Here is an 18951-nt window from a genome sequence, read left to right on the forward strand (position 1 = left end):
CATTTTACTGGAGGAGAATGTATGTCTGGAGAGGGCTTTGCAAACTACTAGGCTTTGTGCGTTATAACATTATTATGAAAAATCTGTGTTTCTAAGACGGGGAATGATTTAGTTATTGCATTGCTAATTACAGGTGGGGCTAGCGCCAGAGCCCAGGCCTCTCGGGGCCTGTCTAGCCCACAGCTTTTCATTAATACACAGCACCTGCCACCTGGTCCCTGCTGCAAAGGGTGGCCTCTCGAGCTAGGAGCCATATCTAGGGCGGATAGCCTATGCTAGCTCAAAGACACTCTTAAGTTCCGATCAACCAGAACTGAGGAGCGGGTAGGAAAACCAAGCCGAGCCTTCCCCGGCTTCACAATCCGCAGGCTCTCCGCTGTCCCTGGCCGGACTGGGCAGTTTCCCTGGAGAACTGCAGCCCGGCCCGCTTCGCTCAGGCCCAAACCCGCGCGGCTCTCCCCCTGGCGGGGAACTCGCAGCACTGCGGCGCATTCTGGAGACGCCGTCAATCTCCGGATTTGAAGCGCAGGCGGTATCTAAGGGGCCTGGGAAGCGGGAAAGCTCGGGAGTCACTCACGAGAGAACACCCTGCAGGAGTCGACCCAGCTGCCTGGCTTCGTGGTCCTGCAGCGTGGCCCGTTGCTTCGCAGAGAGGTTGGCCACAGCTCCTGGCTAGGAAACTGGGGACCCCTTGGTTTGCCACCGAGGAGGGTGGAGGTCCCCGTCAGTCCCCTCGGGGATGCAGCCGCATTTTCCCCTCCGTGCGTCTGGCCGGGAACCAGAGGATAGAGCTGTGGAACACAGGCAGGGCGGGCCCTTCGAAACCCGGACGCGAGGGGAGGCGAGAGGCGCCGGTGTCCCGCACGCCCACCGGCGCAGAGGCAGGGGAGCTGCGGCCAGCTGCCCACGGAGGACGCCGGCGGCGCCGCCGCCTCTGGCTCGCGGGCCGCGCGCGCACGCGAGTGGGCGTGGGAGGCAGGGGCGCTACTAGCAGGCGGCGTGCGCGCGCGCGCTCCCCCGCGCCCTCCCTCGCAGGCCCGCCCGGCCCCGGCGCGCGTCACGAGGGGAGAGCTAGAGAGCTGGAGGGCGGGAGGGAGGGTGGGGAAAGGGGGTGGGGCCGCGAGACCGGAGGGTTCCGAGCGGCGGCTGCAGAGCCGGAGCTGGGCGAGGGCGGCTGCGGTCCCGGCGGCGGCGGCGGCGGCGGCTGCGGCGGGAGAAGATGGTGGCGCTGGAGGTAGCAGCGGCTGGAGCGGAGCTTTATTCCCAGGCTTGGCACCAGCGCTGTCACTAGCGCCGCCTGCTCCCGCGGGCCCGCGGACCCAGCTGTCAGGCAAGGTACCACAGCCAGGGAGGGGTGGGTGAGAAGGGGTGCCCGGCGCTGATGCGGCCCCCGACGGAGCCCGGGTCCTAGCCAAAGGGCGCCCCCCGGACGCGAGAGGGGCTGCCTGGAACAATAGTGCGGAGGAGCGGGGGCAGCAGGCGACATCCAGGGGGCAGTGCCTGGAACCATCAGCCAGCGAGGCGGGGTAAGGCGGCGTTGCGGGCGAGACGGCTGGGGTCCGGTGCCCGCTCAGATGCCAGGCTTCGGGCGCAGCAGGCGGGCCTGATGACAGTCATGGCAGGAGTGAGTGTGTGAGAGTGTGTGTGTAAAAGGTATAGCAGAGGGGATGGGGGTGGCGGACGGAGGTGTTGGGGGGTGACATTTCCAGGAATCCCCGCTAGGATCCCTCATCTCTCGGCTGACTCTCCTGGAGAAAGAATGTGATGATGGAAACGGTGAGGTGGGCAGGATGCACTTGGTGTGTGAAGTGTGGAGGGAGGCAGTGGGGTAGGGGCGGGTTTGTAAAATTCTGTGTATGTGTGTGTACGCGTTTGGTTGCATCCACGTTCCCCAAACAGCGCCCCAAACCCAGAGATCTGCCGCTGCCCTGACTTGATGTCACCGGCTGAGACTGTGGGACAGTGTTTGTTATTTTGACCCTGCAACTCTGAGCACAGTCTCTGTTCTGCTCCTGCGTGTGGATGGCCCAGTGTAGGGATTCTCACTTCCCCTTCCTCTGGCCTCATTACATGGGGATGTGGAAGTGAGCATGTTGCTTTGAGGCACATGGCAGGGAAATAGGATAACCGTTACGCATTCTGGGCTTGCTGGTGTACCCGGTTTTGAAGGGGGCTTCCATCCTCTGATACTACTTCTCTGCTTAGCACCTGTTCCATAAGGGTCTTGTACTCCCTGACTCTGCAGTTTCTATTGTTTTTCTCTTGTCTGACCTGAAGGAGAATAGTGTTGAATGATCAGATTCCTCTTCCTGTCCCCACAACTTTCAATGCTAGCTAGACCTTCTCCTTCCACATTTAAGCACTGAAAACCTTATGGCTAGAGGATGGATGGTCTTTGTATTGGTTCTTTTAGAATGAACTCTGGAGGTGTGTACGTATAGAGAGATGCGGCGGGGCGGGGGGCAGTCTTTAAAAAAGAAGAAAAATATCACACGGAGAAGTGTTTGGTGCCCACCTGGTCAGCGTCGCACAGCCAGGGCGTTTTCCTCAGGAAACAGGATACTTTATTTCTACTGCTGGTGACATCCACTCTCCCAGATGTCACAATAGCTAGGTGGTGCCGTGTATCATTTGGAAACTGAAATCTCCCAAGACCCACAGTGATGGGGTCCCAGGTCAGTAAAGTCCCTGCTTTCCTACCTGATATAGCCCACTAGTAGGGAATTTGGAAAAATGTCAGGCTGGCAATAACTCACCCAGTGGGAACAAGGACACAGAAATGCATCGAGTCTATGGCTGTTTAATTGTCTCTGCGTGGTAAAGATAGGTGTGTGTAGGGTTGGGTAGAGATAGGCAGGGAGATGGCATATTCATGTGTATCCAGGGCAGTGTGATTCCTCCTCGCCTGTATTTCTCCTGCAGTATTCACAGGAATGAGTATCTCGACACTACTGTATTAAAATGTTGTATGTCTAGCTTAACCTGTTTAGGACATATTTTAGTCATAACACCTTAAATTCTACTGCATTGCTGTCGGAATCCAAACTGGCTGCACGGTTCTCTTCAAAAAGCCGGTAGCAGTCATGGCTACACAAGTAAATATACAACATGTTGGCACCAGAGGTTTCTTTTTCTTTTTTAAAATTTTTGTTTTGCATTCTTTTATGGGCAAAGGTTGCATGATATCGTTGTTTCATTGAAAATAATAAAACTAGGGCTATCCACATATGCTTTTTTTCTTCCCATATATCTTATTTAATGATGTATAGACTAGGTGTTCTTGAAGCTGTCAATGTAAAGTAAATTTCCCCATGTTCTTCAAGTCAAGCCTTCTAAGATTTTAATATGAGGTTGGTTGTTGGCTCTCATCCAAGATTTAAGGATAGATTTGTAAAAATGAATTTTGAATCTTAGTTCTTTACTCTCTTATTTGTTATGCCAAATCCCTTTCTGAGAAAAGTACTTATGGAATTTAAAAGCCATTCTAAGAGGTTTTGGTTTAAAAAAAAAAAAAGTCATCATCTTTTATATTTGCAAGTAAGACCAGGGATGTAAATGTCTTACAAGAAAGTTTAATAATATGAGGAATTACCAGGTAAATACACTGTTTAGAGAAAGAGAAATTACACAGCAGCATAATCGATGACTCAGGAATCAGTGATTTCTTTTCTAACATAAACGTGATCATTTTTATTTTTATTTATCTTTTTGAGACAGGGTCTTCCTCTGTCGCCCAGGCTGGAGTGCAGTAGTGTGATCATAGCTCACTGCAGCCTCAAACTCCTGGCTCAAGCAATCCTCCTGCCTCAGCCTCCTGAATAACTGGGACAATAGGCACATGGCACCACACCCAGATATTTGTTTATTTTTTTCAGAGATAGAGTCTCGCTACGTTGCCCAGGTTGATAGTTTTAAAAATGCAATATCTGGTTTTTCTAAAGATTGGACTGGTATAAGGTTCATGAGACAGCTCTGGTAAATGGTTGTACCTTTTGCTGTGGCCTGCAGCAAGCCATTTTTTTGTGCATGGATGCCTTTCCTTCACTTAAAATAGCATCAGTGCTTTTCTCTACCATTATTGAGTCTCTTAAGGGTTTTTTTTGTTATTTGTTTTGTTTTTTGTTTTCATTTTGGTTGTTGTTATTGTTTGTTTGTTTCAGAAGACTTAGGAGTAAGAGATATTTGAAAATGACCTCTGGGTCCAAAAGGAATTAACTGTATGTAGTACCTTGGGGAGATAGGACTTTTAGCCTACAAAGAAGAAGTAATTGTTGCTAAAACTGAGAGAATTTCAAGCAATGAAATCTGAAGTTAACTCTCTGGGTTACCATAGTTAATTTGCAAACATCTTGCCTCCTGTGTCTCAGACCCACTGTACCTAGGGGTATAGGGGACAGGGAATGTTGAGAAGGGTTGGAGATTCAAAGAATGCTAAGTCTTAGATCCTGCCCAGAGGTGAATCTTGGTCTAGAAGGAGAAAAGAGGAATATGTGTTACTAACTGTAAAAATAGTGAAAAAATGATTAAGTGCTGAAAAAGCAGTATTCCTGCAGGGCTGTGGGAATTCACAGGGTACAAAATGACTTCTGATGGAAGAATCAGGGAAGGTTACATGGGATATAGCATTTGAGCTGTGATTAAGGTGGCATTTGGGTTGGCAGAGAAGGAAGGGCATGCTTGGGGGAGGAACAGCGTAGCACAGGCCTGGCAGTGGAAGATGTATGCCTACACAGGGAACAAAAAAATGGTGTGCTTTGGCTGCAGCACTAGGAATGCCAAGAGATGTAATGAGGGATAAAGCAAGAAAGAGAGGTTTGTTCAAGGTGGTGGAGCAACTTGTACGCCAAGCTAAGGAGTGTGGATTTTGTTCAGTAAGGACTGGGGAGCTATAGAAGATTTGTGAGGAGAAAGATTGACAGTATCAGAACTGTGCTTTGGGGCAATAATTTTGTAGTATTATGTTGGATGGAATGACATGGGAAAAGACTGGCAGGAGGGAGACCAGATAGACCCTATTGTCAAAGTAGGGGAAAGATGGAAAGAGGCAGTGGGAGGGAAGAAGGGAACACACCTAAGAGGTGGTGTGCAAGAATTATCTGAGGAGCCTGAACAGTCACTGGAGAGTGGGAGGGAAAAGGGAGGCCAAAGATCATTGTCAGGCTTAGCTGAGAGAGCAGTTGGGGCATTTTCAGAAAGAAGATATAACAGAGGATAAGGAAGAGGAGAGAAATTTCTTTTTGAGCATGACAGGCTTATCCAAGTTAAGGGACTAGAATACAGAGGGAGGTTGGAGCTACAAAGAGATTTGTAAGTCATCTACTTAGGAGCGATTTTGATATCCCAGGAATCACTGATAAAGAAAATGAAGAAAGAAGCAGCAAAGGCAAGGATAGGATCCTTAAGGGATGTCTGTGTGTTGGAGAGGAAAGAGAAAGAAGAGGACAGGGACCATGTTAAACAAGGGCAGTTGGAGAAAAATGATGGAAGTAGAGTGGTACAGTGTCATGGAAGCTGGCAGGGGTGAGGAGAGCCCCTGTCACTCACACAGCACACCCCATGGGTGAGGGTGCAACCAAGGCAAAGCCATTGGATTTGACTCTTGGCTCTCCTTGATTGTCTTTGTGGTAGGTGGAAGTGGCAGCCAGGGGCAAGGGTTGAAGGGAAGGGTGGGGGAAGGGAAATGGAAAGCAGTGAGAACAGACTTCATTTTCAATAAGTTGGGAGGTAAAGGAGAAGGAGAGAGAGTATGATATATCAAAACAATGGTGTAGTAGAGGGAAAGTGGTATTTTTAGTTTAGGAAGACTTGAGCCTGCTTTATAAGCTGAGGAGTACAATCCATTGAGGAAAAAAGAGATTGAAAATGTAAGGGAGAGGCTCAGTTGAGGGAATTAAGTCTTCAAGAAGATGGGAGGATACTAGATGAAAGCAAAGGAAGGATTCTTTTGAGACAGAAGCATAGGAATTTCGAGGTGAAAAGAAAGGAATTTGGCCACAGTCTTTTAAGTAAAGTCAAAAGAGAGATGGGCAGGTTGAAGCCAGGAGTAGAATGACAAAGACTTGTGGGCATTGTGGAAACAGAGCAGTGAGTCAATTAGGAGTGAATAAAAGATCATTACTCAACCATGAGGACCTCATGTGTTTGAAAAGCATGAATTTGTAGTGAAACCAGTTAACGCTATATAACTGGAGTTTGACAACTACTTAAGTAATTTTTGTATAGTGAGCATTTGTGGTTCTTCATTCCCTTAAATGCAGTAAAAAAGAGTAGAATGTTTACCTTTAAAATTATCTGAATAAAAGACTCCACTTGTATTTCCTGTAAATATTCTCTCTCAGAGATCTGAGCTAAATTTTAAGAAGTTTATAGTAAAACGATGGGGAAAAATGTAAGTTGTTTTTTAAAGGATGAGCTTTTTCTATCTATAATGGTAGAATATTATTTTACTTTACATGTAAAGTCAGTTTTCAAAAGAAAAATCAAATATAGCACCTCACCCAACACCATACCCATCATATGCGTTCAATATACATATGTCACATGAATACATGAATAAACTTTTTTTTAAGTGAGCTAGCTACACTATCTAAAATTTTAAATTTCAGGATTTCATTCTTATACAATGGACATTGAATGAGTTGCATTTTGTGGCCTGTACAAATTTATGATAGAATTAAAACTATTTATTCATACCTGATATATACATTGAAGCTTTATTTTAAAAAAAACTCCACATTTTTCACAAAATAATTGTGACCCCTTTAGATCCTTGAGTTATGGGATTATGTCATGATTCCAGGTGAGTTTATGGAACTTCAACTGTAATGAGTGGTGGGTTTTGAGGTTTTAATGATGAAATGTATTCATTCCTTCAACATATTCTCATTGAACACTTTCTCTGGGCCAGAAACTATTCTAGGTGCAAGGAATATAGGGGGGGGGGACATGTCCTTAATATTACAGAGCTTTTAGTGGAAGGAGGTTAAAAATAAGTAAATAAGCAATTACATAATATGCCAGGTGGTAAGTGCTGTGATGAAGAATAAAACAGAGAGAGCAATAGACTGACAATAGTGGGTAGGGGGTGATGTTATTTTATATAGGATGGTCAGGAAAAACCTTAAGCAGAAGAGCTTAAAGATGTGAAGTAGTAAGCCCTGAAGATATTTGGGGAAGGGCCTTCTAGGCAGAGAGGATATCAAAAATGAAAAGACTGGATAGGAACATGTTTGGCATCCTCAAGGGACAGCACGGAAACCTTCTTGGTTTCCTCAGTTTACCCGGACATGGTATCACTCCTGATAGATGGAGCAGTCATTTAGGGAATTCACAATAAAATGCTTTGCCTTTCATTTTGAATTGGTTGCCCATAAGGCTGTATTACCATCTACTGTATTTGGGCTGACCTATGAATCAGTGTTGGGTTTATAAAAAGATGAATGTCCTCAATCAAATATATTTAAGTTAGAAAACAATCATCCCTGTAATCCCAGCGCTGTGGGAGACAGAGACAGGCAGATCACTTGAGGTCAGGAGTTTGAGACCAGCCTGGCCAACATGGTGAAACCCTGTCTCTACTAAAAATACGAGAATTAACCAGGCATGGTGGCGCATGCCTGTAGTCCCAGCTATTTGGGAGGCTGAGGCAGGAGAATTGCTTGAACCCAGGAGGCGGAGGTTGCAGTGAGCCGAAATCACGTCAGAAAACAAAGCGTGATTCTGTCTGGGTAGTGATGAAATATTAGTCAGTTGGAAGTAGTTCTGCTCCTTGGAACTTATGTCTCTTCTGTGGTCTGAATCTTCTTTAAATATTGCTTTCTTTTCTTCCTCCTTGTTTCGTGTTCCATTCTCAAGTGTAAGGTCCTTGAGGCTAGAACTTTGTTTTGTTCATTTGGGTATACTCTATAACACAAAATGACTCTCTGCATTAGTAAGGGATTATCAAATACAGAGAGGAATTGATGAGATTTCCAAAGATTTAAGTAACTCAGGTGTAAAGAATGAGGGTAAAGCTCGTTTACTTTGATTTCTGCAGATAGGTAGCTGTTTTTCAGAGGACACAGAATTGCCACATGATGCTAAAGCAGTTTATGCATGCAGACCCTGAAATGAGGACTTGAGTTCACAGTAGTTTACTTGAGAGACAACCTCAAGAAGCACAAGTGAGAGGATGGAGAAAACGAGACAGGAGAGGGAAGAAAGCCCATTAAGAGGTGAATTAATGAGCAGGTTACCACTGTGGGCAGCTGAGGCTTGGCTCTGCTGGCATCATGTAGACTGCACATTAGGATTGTCCACCAAGCAGTGGAGAAACTGGGGTATTTATCCACCATTTCCCTAGAGATACTTAATCTTCAGTACTTTAGGGCTGCTAATATTAGCCTGAGCAAGCTCCAGGGACACCAAAGAAAGCCCTTGAGCAGAGAAGCAGAGAGGCAGAGCCAGGTGGAAGTGGGAAACTGTCAGTGTATGTGGAGACTGTCGATATAGCTGTAGCTGAACTCGGAAGTGGACATGGGACCCCTGTTTGACACAGCACAGAGGTATCATAAAGAATTTTTAACAGATAATAATTGGTTTGATGGCAGTTATTTTAATTTAAAGATTTTTAATGTACTGCGACAACTGCCTACAGTTCTGTTCACTCACAAGCCAACTATTGGCCACCCTCAGTTATCTGAGATGCAGAGTACCATATATGTTCATGTGTAAGGTACCCTCTGTTGTAGGGTGGCCCTCAATTTCCCAACCAGAGTGTTTTTAAGGAGGCTTCATGTCAACTTGAATATGCATATTCTAGGAATATAGGCAGAGTGAAGTATTTATTTATGCTTAAGTTATTAAGTTTACTTTCATATAATTAAAATCACATTATATAAAATTAATAATTTAGAAATATGACATCCTTCCATTCTCACATTTTATGAAATCATTTTTTCAAATACTTCACAAACTTTTTTGACTTTAGAGTCTTTGTCATGATTAGGTCACTTTTGTCGTGTTCATTTCTATCTAACTTTTTTGAGATATAGTACTTCTTGAGTTTCTGTTATGATGCTACTACCACAGACTTTACTCCAAACCTTGTGTGTTCATTCATTTAACGTAAGAACATTTGTTTTATCTTTTCTTCCTATAGGAGTATATTTATGATCTCTGCAACCCAGCACTTCTATATGTCTTGTATAAAGACATTCAAAACAAGCAATTGTAAAGCTCCTCCCCAGGAATATTTACTTAAATTGGTGTTAAAATCATGGTCTCCTTTACTCTTTACTCATTCAGTCATTTATCTTATTTCAATCGCATAGCCTTCAGAAATATCCCTATCTTGTGTTGATTGAGTTTATTTCCGGCTATCTTCTCCAAATAGTTCTTAAGTAACCTCTGAAACACACACCTCCTTTTCATGAAATCTGCAGTCTTACCAGGTAATATGTTTTTGACATGGTTTCTCTCTTTAAAATCAGTTGCCATCACATCCAGCTATTACTGAATTACATGACTTTCAGTTTCTGTTATCTTGGAGGTAACAGGGTTTTGGGCATTCAGAAGAAGGTAATTAAGAGAATACCCCACAATATGGGAGACTTTGTAAGCATTTATACATAAGGCAACTTTCTGTTTTCTGAAATACACTTTTTGGAGGACAGAATCTCATCTTTTTGCATATGTAAAGTAATCGCAGGAGGTTGTCAAGGTATGGTGGCAAAGCCAATCCCTGCCCACTAAGTTTCCTTTTCAACCTCCTCTTCTGTTCCATGTGGATTACTTAGTATACAATCAGTGTGAAAAATACAGCAAATACAGCAATGATTTATTTCCTAAAGGAATTAATTGGTCACCATTCCAAATAATATAATCATTATGTTTCTGACTGTTGATAAATTTTGTATTTCAAGATCAATTCTGTATTTATTAACAGGCACACTATTTTAAAGAAGAAGTATAATTGACAAGATATGCATAAATTCCTTTTTCTTGTAAATTGTAGCATATTTTAAAAGCAAAGGAGGAGCTTAGAGTTATTTAAGGAAATTCCACTTAACAAGAATACCCCCTAAATTGGCTATTCAGTGAATTTGGACTTTTATATTGGACTTTACTAAAGTGGGTAACATTCTATTACAGTGGCTTTTACACATTTTTGGCCATGATTCCTGGTAAGAATACAATTTAGATGATAGGCTAGCAACATAGATGAATGTGTGTAAACACACACACACATTGCTGAAACAAGTTTCACTCAGCAATACTTGTCCTTTATTATGTGTAATCCACTCTGATACTTTCTATTCTATTCTCTTCTGTTCTGTATGTTTGCCAACCCACTGAACTAATCTCTGCGTTAGTGAACCCTAATATGCAGTTTAGAAAACACTGCTCTATTGCATTACATTTATCAGAAAAGTGCTTATTTTCTTATAGTATGAAATAATTTTATGTCAAAAGTTGTTTTTTCCTTTTTTTGAATTGTTAGCATATTTGGATATTTGGTGGTAAGGACATATGATGCAGTAATCACAGAGAGAAACTTTATTTTTGAGTAGACATTTTATTTCCAAAAGAAGAAATTATATTAGTGTGGAAAAGGGAAAGTGGAGTAGGAAGAATAGATTGGTTCTTAGATCTGTGGGCTGTGGGGACCATGTCAAGTCACTGAGCCACAACATCCTTGCTGAGCTGGTTCCTCACGGTTCTTTCCTGTCCTTCTCTCTTCCTGCCTTTCTTCCTAGCTGCTGTCTCTTAGCTTCTAGAGTTCTGGATGTTTAGTTAATTACTTAATTCTAAATTTTAACCTAATATATTTCTTCCCAGATGTGAAAATAGTTTCTACGCCCACTTCCCTTCCAAATAACTTGAATATATAAGAATCGTTTTTCCCTGAGCTGTGGAAGAGTTCTGTCCTAAAGGAGCTAGAATTTGTTCTACAGATGAAATGCTTCCATAGTGTTAGGTCCTATGAAAGCCTAACCTAATCTTATGTTCAGGTATGATTATATTCTTTATGGCAGTCTAGTTTTCTAAAGTACACATAAATTCCTTTTTAAAAAGCTCAGCAGATTCCCCATCTAGTGACTAAAAACAAGTTAGAAAGTGTCAGGCATTGTGCTAAGTACTGTACACAACTAACTCATTTACTTCTCATAATGACCTAATTTACTCTTCATAACCACATCAAGAGAGAACTTATGTTGCAGATAGGAGTTTGAGACTCCCAGAGGTTCCTCAGTGGCTACAAGACAGGACGAAGGGGGTTTGCCTCAGGTCTGGGCATAGGAATGGGCCCCAGACAGTTGCTGGTCCTGGAGTCTTTTCTGTCCTCTGGACCCAGCAGTACCTTCCCATCCCCACTGCACCATCTTGACTCTTGTTTATGATGCCTTCATCCTACTTGGGGTGTGTGTGTGTGTGTGTGTGTGTGTTACTGTTTGTCTTAGTCCATTCAGTGTTGCTATAACAGAGTACCTGAGGCTGGGTAACTTACAAAGAAAAGAAGTTTATTTGGCTCACAATTCTGGTGGCTGGAAAGTTTTAAGACCAGGCAGCTACATCTGGTGAGGGCCTCATGCTGCTTCCACTCATAGTGGAAAGTGGAAAGAGAGCAAGTGTGTGCAAAGAGATAACATGGTGAAAGAGGAAACAAGAGAGAAAAACCAAGGAAGCCAGATTCTTTTTAACAATCCGCTGTCTAGGGAACAATTCCATTCTTGTAAGAGTGAGAACTCACTCATCACTGCAGGAGGACATTAATCTATTCATGAGCGATTCACCCCCCATGACCCATGCACCTCCCAATACTGCTACATTGGGGATTAAATTTCAACACGAATCTTGGTGGGGATGAACCACATTCAAACCGTAGCACTGTTGCACTGACATCTCTCCATTCTTGGCCCTGTGGGGTGGCAAGGACTCAGAACGAGTTGGAATAAAGTGCTGCCATAATTAGCCATCAACAGTGAACAAGTCTCCAGGTTGGTCTGAGCCTCAGCTTCTCCAGCTACAAAAGGGAGAATGATGAAACCTTCCCTTCCCATCTCTTCCTGTACAGGGTCACTGGGGACAAATGAAATATGAAAGGCTACAGAAAAGTAAGGTAGATGTCTCACTTCCTTCGTCATGACATTGAATGGAAGTGATTCCCTACCTAATTCTAATCGCTAGTGTCTCTTTCCTCTAAACCAGAAGTTGACAAACTTTCTCTGTTTAGGGCTAAGTAGTAAATAGGTTTTGTGGGCCATATGGTCTTTGCCACAATTTCTCCACTCTGCCCTTGTAGTGCAAAAGCAACTGTAGACAATATGTAAACCAATTAGTGTGACTGTATTTCAATCAAAGTTTGTTTATGGATGCTGAAATTCAAATTTCACATCATTTTTGCTTCACAAAATGTTGATTTCTTATTTAATTATTTTTCAATCATCTAAAAACATAAAAACCATTCTCAGCTCCCAGGCAGTACAAAAACAGGCAGTGGGATGGATTTGTCCCACGGACCTCAGTTTGCTGACCCCTGATCTAAACTCTCACAGTGCTTTGTACCACTCTGGATTCCAGCAGCTCATGCTCATCTTTTCCATCTCTCTTGTCCTTTCAAAATATGCACCCACCCACACACTCATGTTTTCATCTCCCTTAACACTGAGAAAGATAATAGCATATGTATAGTATGCCCCCCACATGTATATTCTATATGCCCAAGAAATATTTATTGAATAAATCAGGATTAAAAATCTGTTGCTTTTGTATGTATCCTGTTTTTTCATCTTTAAAGGAAATTCCACCTATTCTCTAGTAAACCTTTGGGAATGATTGAGTTAAGATTTTGTGATTAAATGTAAGGCTTTGAGATTCTTGCCTTAAAGTATTTCCCCCCTCTGCTATTAACCATAAAAGGAAAAGAATGTCAGGGCGGACAGAGGGGAAAAGCAAACAGACAAACAAAACCAACATTTCAGTATGAAAAGCGCTTGTTAGAGGATAACTAAAGTGGCCAGATGTTTAGCTTTGCTCCCTTGGGTATCCTGTCACTATAGGGAACTCTGAACTGGCTGAAGTGTTTCATGCCCCAGCTACCAGCAGCCCTTGGTGATGTGCTTCCCCCAGAATTTAACATGGGGACCAGAACTCCATGCATTTGACTATAAATAAAGAGGACCTCATAGAATGTACTTTATCTTTGTATTTCCTTACCATGTATTGAGGAATCATGCACATCTATCTAAGAGCAAAGCCTTGAACATACCTCCTGTTTTTCTTCTTAATAAGTATAGACTTGGAAGTGGAATTATTAGAAAATATATAAATTAACATTTTTCTTCTCAAAATGGACAGAAACTGGATGCTGGAATTATGGCAGGGGTGTGTTATTCCACATAGTCTATGCTGAATAGGTTACTCTATAATAAGGATTGTGCATATGTGTGTGCACGTGGATATGTAGTTAAAGGGTGGGAAGAAATAAATATATTAGAAGCTTGGGACCAAAATCACTAATGGTATCTACTCCTTATTAAAATGTGTTAAGGAAAGGAACAATTAAGTCAGCTTTCAGTTAAGTGCTTAAGTATTTTAGCCTGCCAAAATATATAAATTTTCCATAATCTGGAAGAGAGATTCATGACACATGTAAAATAAATGATAAGGTGTCCTTTGACTTGGCATAAATTGTTACTGCTATGGTAGATGATGTCTAGTCCTGAAGATAGAATGTTAAGCCAGTGTTAAAAGTGCATATTATTATACATTTAAGTCATGTGAGGTATTTGAAACCTGCTTGGGGAAGAGTGGAGGATGAGAGACTCAGGATTTTGTTTGCTATTATGTCTAAGCTGCTCCCTGTGAAACACAACATGGTACTTACTGGCAGTGCAAAGACTGCTTTCAAAATTACATTTAGTGGATGGATGCAGAGGGGATGGGGTGATGCAGGGAGGGCAGGCTTAGAGAGGACTGCATGGTGATGGGTAGGCAATTATCCACCTGTCTGCAGCTTCTTATGTGGAATGAGGCTCCCCTTGATGAAGTAAAGAGAATGTGCATACGAAGGTGGATGATTCAGGTGTCATTTATTATGATATCTGCACAGTGAATCTTTTAATCTTTCTGAGTTTAATTTTTCCCTCTCCTATCACATCTCCTGCTTCTCCCACTTGGGAAATTACAGTGTTTACATCTTGTTGTTTATGTTGATCACTCCCTTCCCTGCTGGAGTTTTTCAGCACAGTCTGCTTATTCTTGATTGTCTTTTCATATGTAGGACTGTGACACTGAAGCTGGCCAGAAGGTCTGTATAAGTTGGTGTGGTTTGCAGATGTCTTAGGTCAGAATCCTCAGATGCAGACACCAAGAAGAGGGTTTGTGTGTATGTGTGCTACTCTATTAAGGAGATGCTCTCAGGAAAAACTGGGAAGGGAAGGGGAAGAAGTCAAGTAAAGGTATGCTCTCATTCAAACAAAGTATTGCAGAGAGTGGCTTCAGCCTGATCCTGTGTGGGGTGGGGGAGCTCTGGAGTGTAAGTCAGCCTCAGGGTTGTCCCCGCCTGAATCTATGGGATTGGTGTTTCGTACTCCATACCTGTCAGTCTTCAGTTAAGAGAGGGGGTCTGTGGTGGGGGCACATAAATTCTCAGGTATTTCTGGCTCTTGACATGAAAGGGTGAAGCAAGTGCAGCCCTCCCAAAAAGAGCCATAGGTGCTGGATGTTGGGTGGGAAAGCACATTGAAAGTGAGGACTTGAGGACAGGTGCATTGGCTCACGCCTGTAATCCTAGCACTTTAGGAGGCCAAGGCAGGCGGATCACCTGAGATCAGGAGTTTGAAACCAACTTGGCCAACATGGTGAAACCCTGTCTTAACTAAAAAAAAAAAAAAAAAACAAAAAACAAAAATTAACTGGGCGTGGTGATGCACACCTGTAATCCCAGCTACTCAGGAGGCTGAGGTAGGAGAATTGCTTGAACCCAGGAGGTGGAGGTTGCAGTGAGCCAAGATCGTAGCAGCCTGGGTAACAAAGCAAGTCTCTGTCAAAAGAAAAAAAGAAAAGAAAGAAAATAAAAGAGAAGAGAAGAGAAAAGAGAAAGAAAGGACTTGAGTAGGACAACATTGTCCATCAGCAGGCCTCTCTATAGGGTAACCAAGGGAGCTGTTAGGTTGTTCCACTGGGAATCTCCACATGCCAGTCTTTTTCCTGAGAAGTAGCTGCTGGCTCCTAGTGATACATGTGGGTGGTGTGGAGCAGAGGGCTGGGGATCCAGCTGTTCTGCATCGGTGAACCTCTCGTTTCCAGAGCCTTCTCCACCCCATCCTTTGGTAGGCCTGCATCGCTGGCGTTCTACAGCTCAGTCATCTCAAAGAGAATGTGTTAGAATCTTTTGTTTGTGAATATTCCCTGTTCCATTCTCTGTGGAGTTATACCTGATGTATACCTTTACACTCATTTAAGTGGGGTCTTCAGAGGAAAAGATTAAAAATATGTAATTGGTGATATTAAGGTGGTAAATTTGTTACCTTAAACTGGGAGTCACCCAAAATAAAAGCTAGAGTAGAATCTAAAGTAAAGCTAAAGTAGTAAAATGTTTAAATATATATGTATACACACATGCATATATATGTAAGTATCTGTATTCCTATAATTTCATAAAAATAGGCTTAATAGTTGGTATTTAGCCCATCTAAGTATTATCTAGCAAAGTGCTGTGTTAGTCAAAATGGATAGTTTCACTCTGTTGTGATCATTAGTTGGATAATGTCAGCCAGTGGCTAATGTTGATATCATTGGGCTAAGCAGGGGGACTTCTGTCTTTTACAATATTTTTGGATGTTAACACTAGACACGGGTCAATAAACTGCTGATGTCAGTGTCAACCATGGTTCCCATGTCATCACATCAGAGTTAATCTTTGGAACTGAATAGTAAACAGAAACCTAAGTAATAACTGGCAGACTCAGAAAACACTATTTGTTGTTCAAGGAATCTCAAACAAAATCCACTGCTTTCTATTCTATATGTAACAGGTTTATTGAATGGGCTGGACTCAGTGGGATGCAAATAGCCATCATCTCTAGTTCTTCTCTTACAGCTTCTTTCTACCCACTTAACAGACTTGTCTTCTCTTCACCATTGGAATAAAATTTTAGGCAGGTCTCTTAGATCTCCTGGTTATTATCATTATTATTATTATTTTGAGACGGAGTCTTGCTGTTTCGCCGAGGCTGGAGTGGTGTAGTGGCGTGATCTCGGTTCACTGCAAGCTCTGCCTCCTGGGTTCATGCCATTCTCCTGCCTCAGCCTCCCCAGTAGCTGGGACTACAGGCGCCCACCACCATGCCCAGCTAATTTTTTGTATTTTTAGTACAGATAGGGTTTCACTGTGTTAGCCAGGATGCTCTCCATCTCCTGACCTTGTGATCTGCCCCCCTTGGCCTCCCAAAGGACTGGGATTACAGGCATGAGCCACCACGCCCAGCCCTGGTTAGTCTTAAGTGGTGAAGAGTTTGACTACTAGTCACATAATACATCCAGTATAATAATAAAAACTCAAATTCTCATCTAATATTTGATGTTTTTAAATTGCAATGTAACTTGAATAGTGAAGAAACAGAAATATCAAGTGTATAACTCGCTAAATTTTCACATATCTGAAAACCTATGTAACTAGCACTTGAATCAAGACATAGAACATTTTCTGGCCCCTGGGAGGCTCTCTCATGTGCCTTCTCAGTCAATATCAACCACTTTCGGAAAGGTAACCACTACTCTGACCTCTGTCACCATAGAGCAGTTTTGCCTGTTCTTAACTTCATCTACGTGGAATCATAGTATGTAGCCTTTTGCATCTGACTTCTTGTTTAATATTTTAGAGATTAATTCATGATTCATTCCTTTTTTGCTGTTTAATCCATTGTGTGAATATACTGAGTTTATCAATTCTTTTGTTGAAGGACATTAGGGTTGTTTTACTGTGAATATTATTATATGTTTATTTCGGTTTACATCTGCACTGATTTCTGTAGGGTATATACTCACGAATGGAATTGCAGGGTCATAGAATAGGTGTACATTTAGCTTTAGAGATATTGCCAGTTTTCCAAAGTGGGGACTACTTTGTCCAGTTTATACTCCCAATAGCAGTTTATGAGAGTCGTGGTTGGTTCCACATTGGTGATAGCACCTGGTTTCCTACCATTTGTTTAGCTTGAGGCATTCTGCTAAGTGTGTAGTAGTGTTAAAGTTGTCTTGTTTTTGTTAATTTTGTTAAAATTGACACAAAATTTGTACATTTATGGGATACGGTGTGAGGCTTTAATACATGTGCACATTGTATAATCATCAAATCAGAGTAGCTAGCATGGCAGTCACTCAAACTTTTATTATTTCTTTGTGTCGATAACTTTCAAGATCCTCTTTTCTACTCATCTTAAAATATATCATACCTTGTTATTAGCTGTAATCACCCTACTATGCTACTATGTAACAGAATTTATTCTTCCTATCTAACTGTAATTTTGTTCTAGCTTAGTTCTTTTTCTCAAGATCGCTTTGGTTACTTGGAGTTCCATATGAATTTTAGGATTGTTTTTCTATTTCTGTGAAGAATGCCATGGGTATTTCTATAGGGATTGTATTGGAACTGTAGATACAGTCATTTTAATGATATTAATTCTTCCAATTTATGAGCATGAGATATCTTTTCATTCATTTGTGTCTTCTGTTTCTTTCATCAGTGTTTTATAGTTTTCATCGTAGAGATGTTTTACATCCTTGCTAAAATTTAGACCTAGGTAATTTTTTATTTTGTAGCTATTGTAAATGGATTTGCTTTCTTGATTTCTTTTTTGAATAGTTTGTTATTAGCATACAGAAATACTACTAATTTTCCATGTTGATTTTGTCTACTACAACTTTCCTGAATTTATTTATTTATTCTAGTAGTTTTTCAGGGGAATCTTTGAGAGTGTATGTGTGTGTGTGTGTGTGTGTGTGTGTGTGTGTGTGTGTGTGTGTATTCTATATAGATATTCTATGTATATATAGAATATATATATGTGTGTGTGTGTATATGTATATATATATTCATATCTGCCAATAGGGGCAATATGACTTCTTCATTCCCAATGTGGATGCCCTTTATTTCTTTCTCTTGACTAATTGCTCTGACTAGGACTTCCAGTATGATGTTGAATAAGAGTGGTGAAAATGGACATTCTTATATTTTTCCAGATCTTAGAGGAGAAGCTTTAAACAGTTTCCCATTCAGCATGATGTTAGCTGCGAGTTTGTCATACATGGCCTTTATCATGTTGTGTTGAAGTATGTTCCTTCTGTACCTAATTTGTTGAGAGTTTTTATCATCAAGGGATGTTACATTTTATCAAATTCTTCTTCTGTATCTATTAAATATATTAAATCTATTAAATTGATCATATGGTTTTTGTCCTTGATTCTGTTAATGTGATGTGTCATGTTAATGGATTTGCCTGTATTGAACCATCCTTTCACCCCTGGGATGAATCCCACTTGATCATGGTGACTGAACTTTTTAATGTGTTTTTGGATTTGGTTTACTAGTGTTTGGTTGAAGATTTTTGCATCTATATTCGTTAGGAATATTGGCCTGTAGTTTTCTTTTTGGTCATTGTATCCTTGTGTGGTTTTAGTATTAAGGTAATACTGGCCTCGTAGAATGATTTTGGATGTATTCCCTTCTCTTCAATGTTTTGGAATAGTTTTTGAAGAACTGGTATTGGTTATTCTTTAAATGTTTTGTAGAATTTAGTGGTGGAGCCATCAGTTCCTGGGCTTTTCCTTGATGGGGGACATTTTATTACTGCTTCAGTCTCATTACTTATTATTGGTCCATTCAGGTTTTCTATTCTTTTCTTTTCTCTCTTTGCTTTCTTTTGAGACAGGGTCTTGCTCAGTCACCAAGGCTGGAGTGCTCCTAAC

At 41.8% G+C, this 18951-nt stretch overlaps 1 protein-coding gene across 5 annotated transcripts in view; it reads left to right on the forward strand.

Annotated features, from left to right (window-relative positions):
- Positions 1–632: 632 nt before the first annotated feature.
- LOC105491773 (amyloid beta precursor protein binding family A member 1) overlaps positions 633–18951 on the forward strand; it is a 226511-nt gene continuing 208192 nt past the window's right edge. For 3 of the 5 annotated variants that reach the window (XM_071077691.1, XM_071077695.1, XM_071077694.1), the window contains exon 1: positions 1209–1335. The gene's annotated coding sequence lies outside the window, so the exon portion shown is untranslated. Of the gene's footprint in view, positions 655–1208; positions 1336–1409; positions 1527–18951 lie in introns of those variants that run through there. The other 2 variants (XM_071077693.1, XM_071077692.1) reach the window with 2 other exon arrangements.

The sequence above is a fragment of the Macaca nemestrina genome, chromosome 14 (assembly GCF_043159975.1).
Source record: "Macaca nemestrina isolate mMacNem1 chromosome 14, mMacNem.hap1, whole genome shotgun sequence".
NCBI classification, from domain to species: domain Eukaryota; kingdom Metazoa; phylum Chordata; class Mammalia; order Primates; family Cercopithecidae; genus Macaca; species Macaca nemestrina.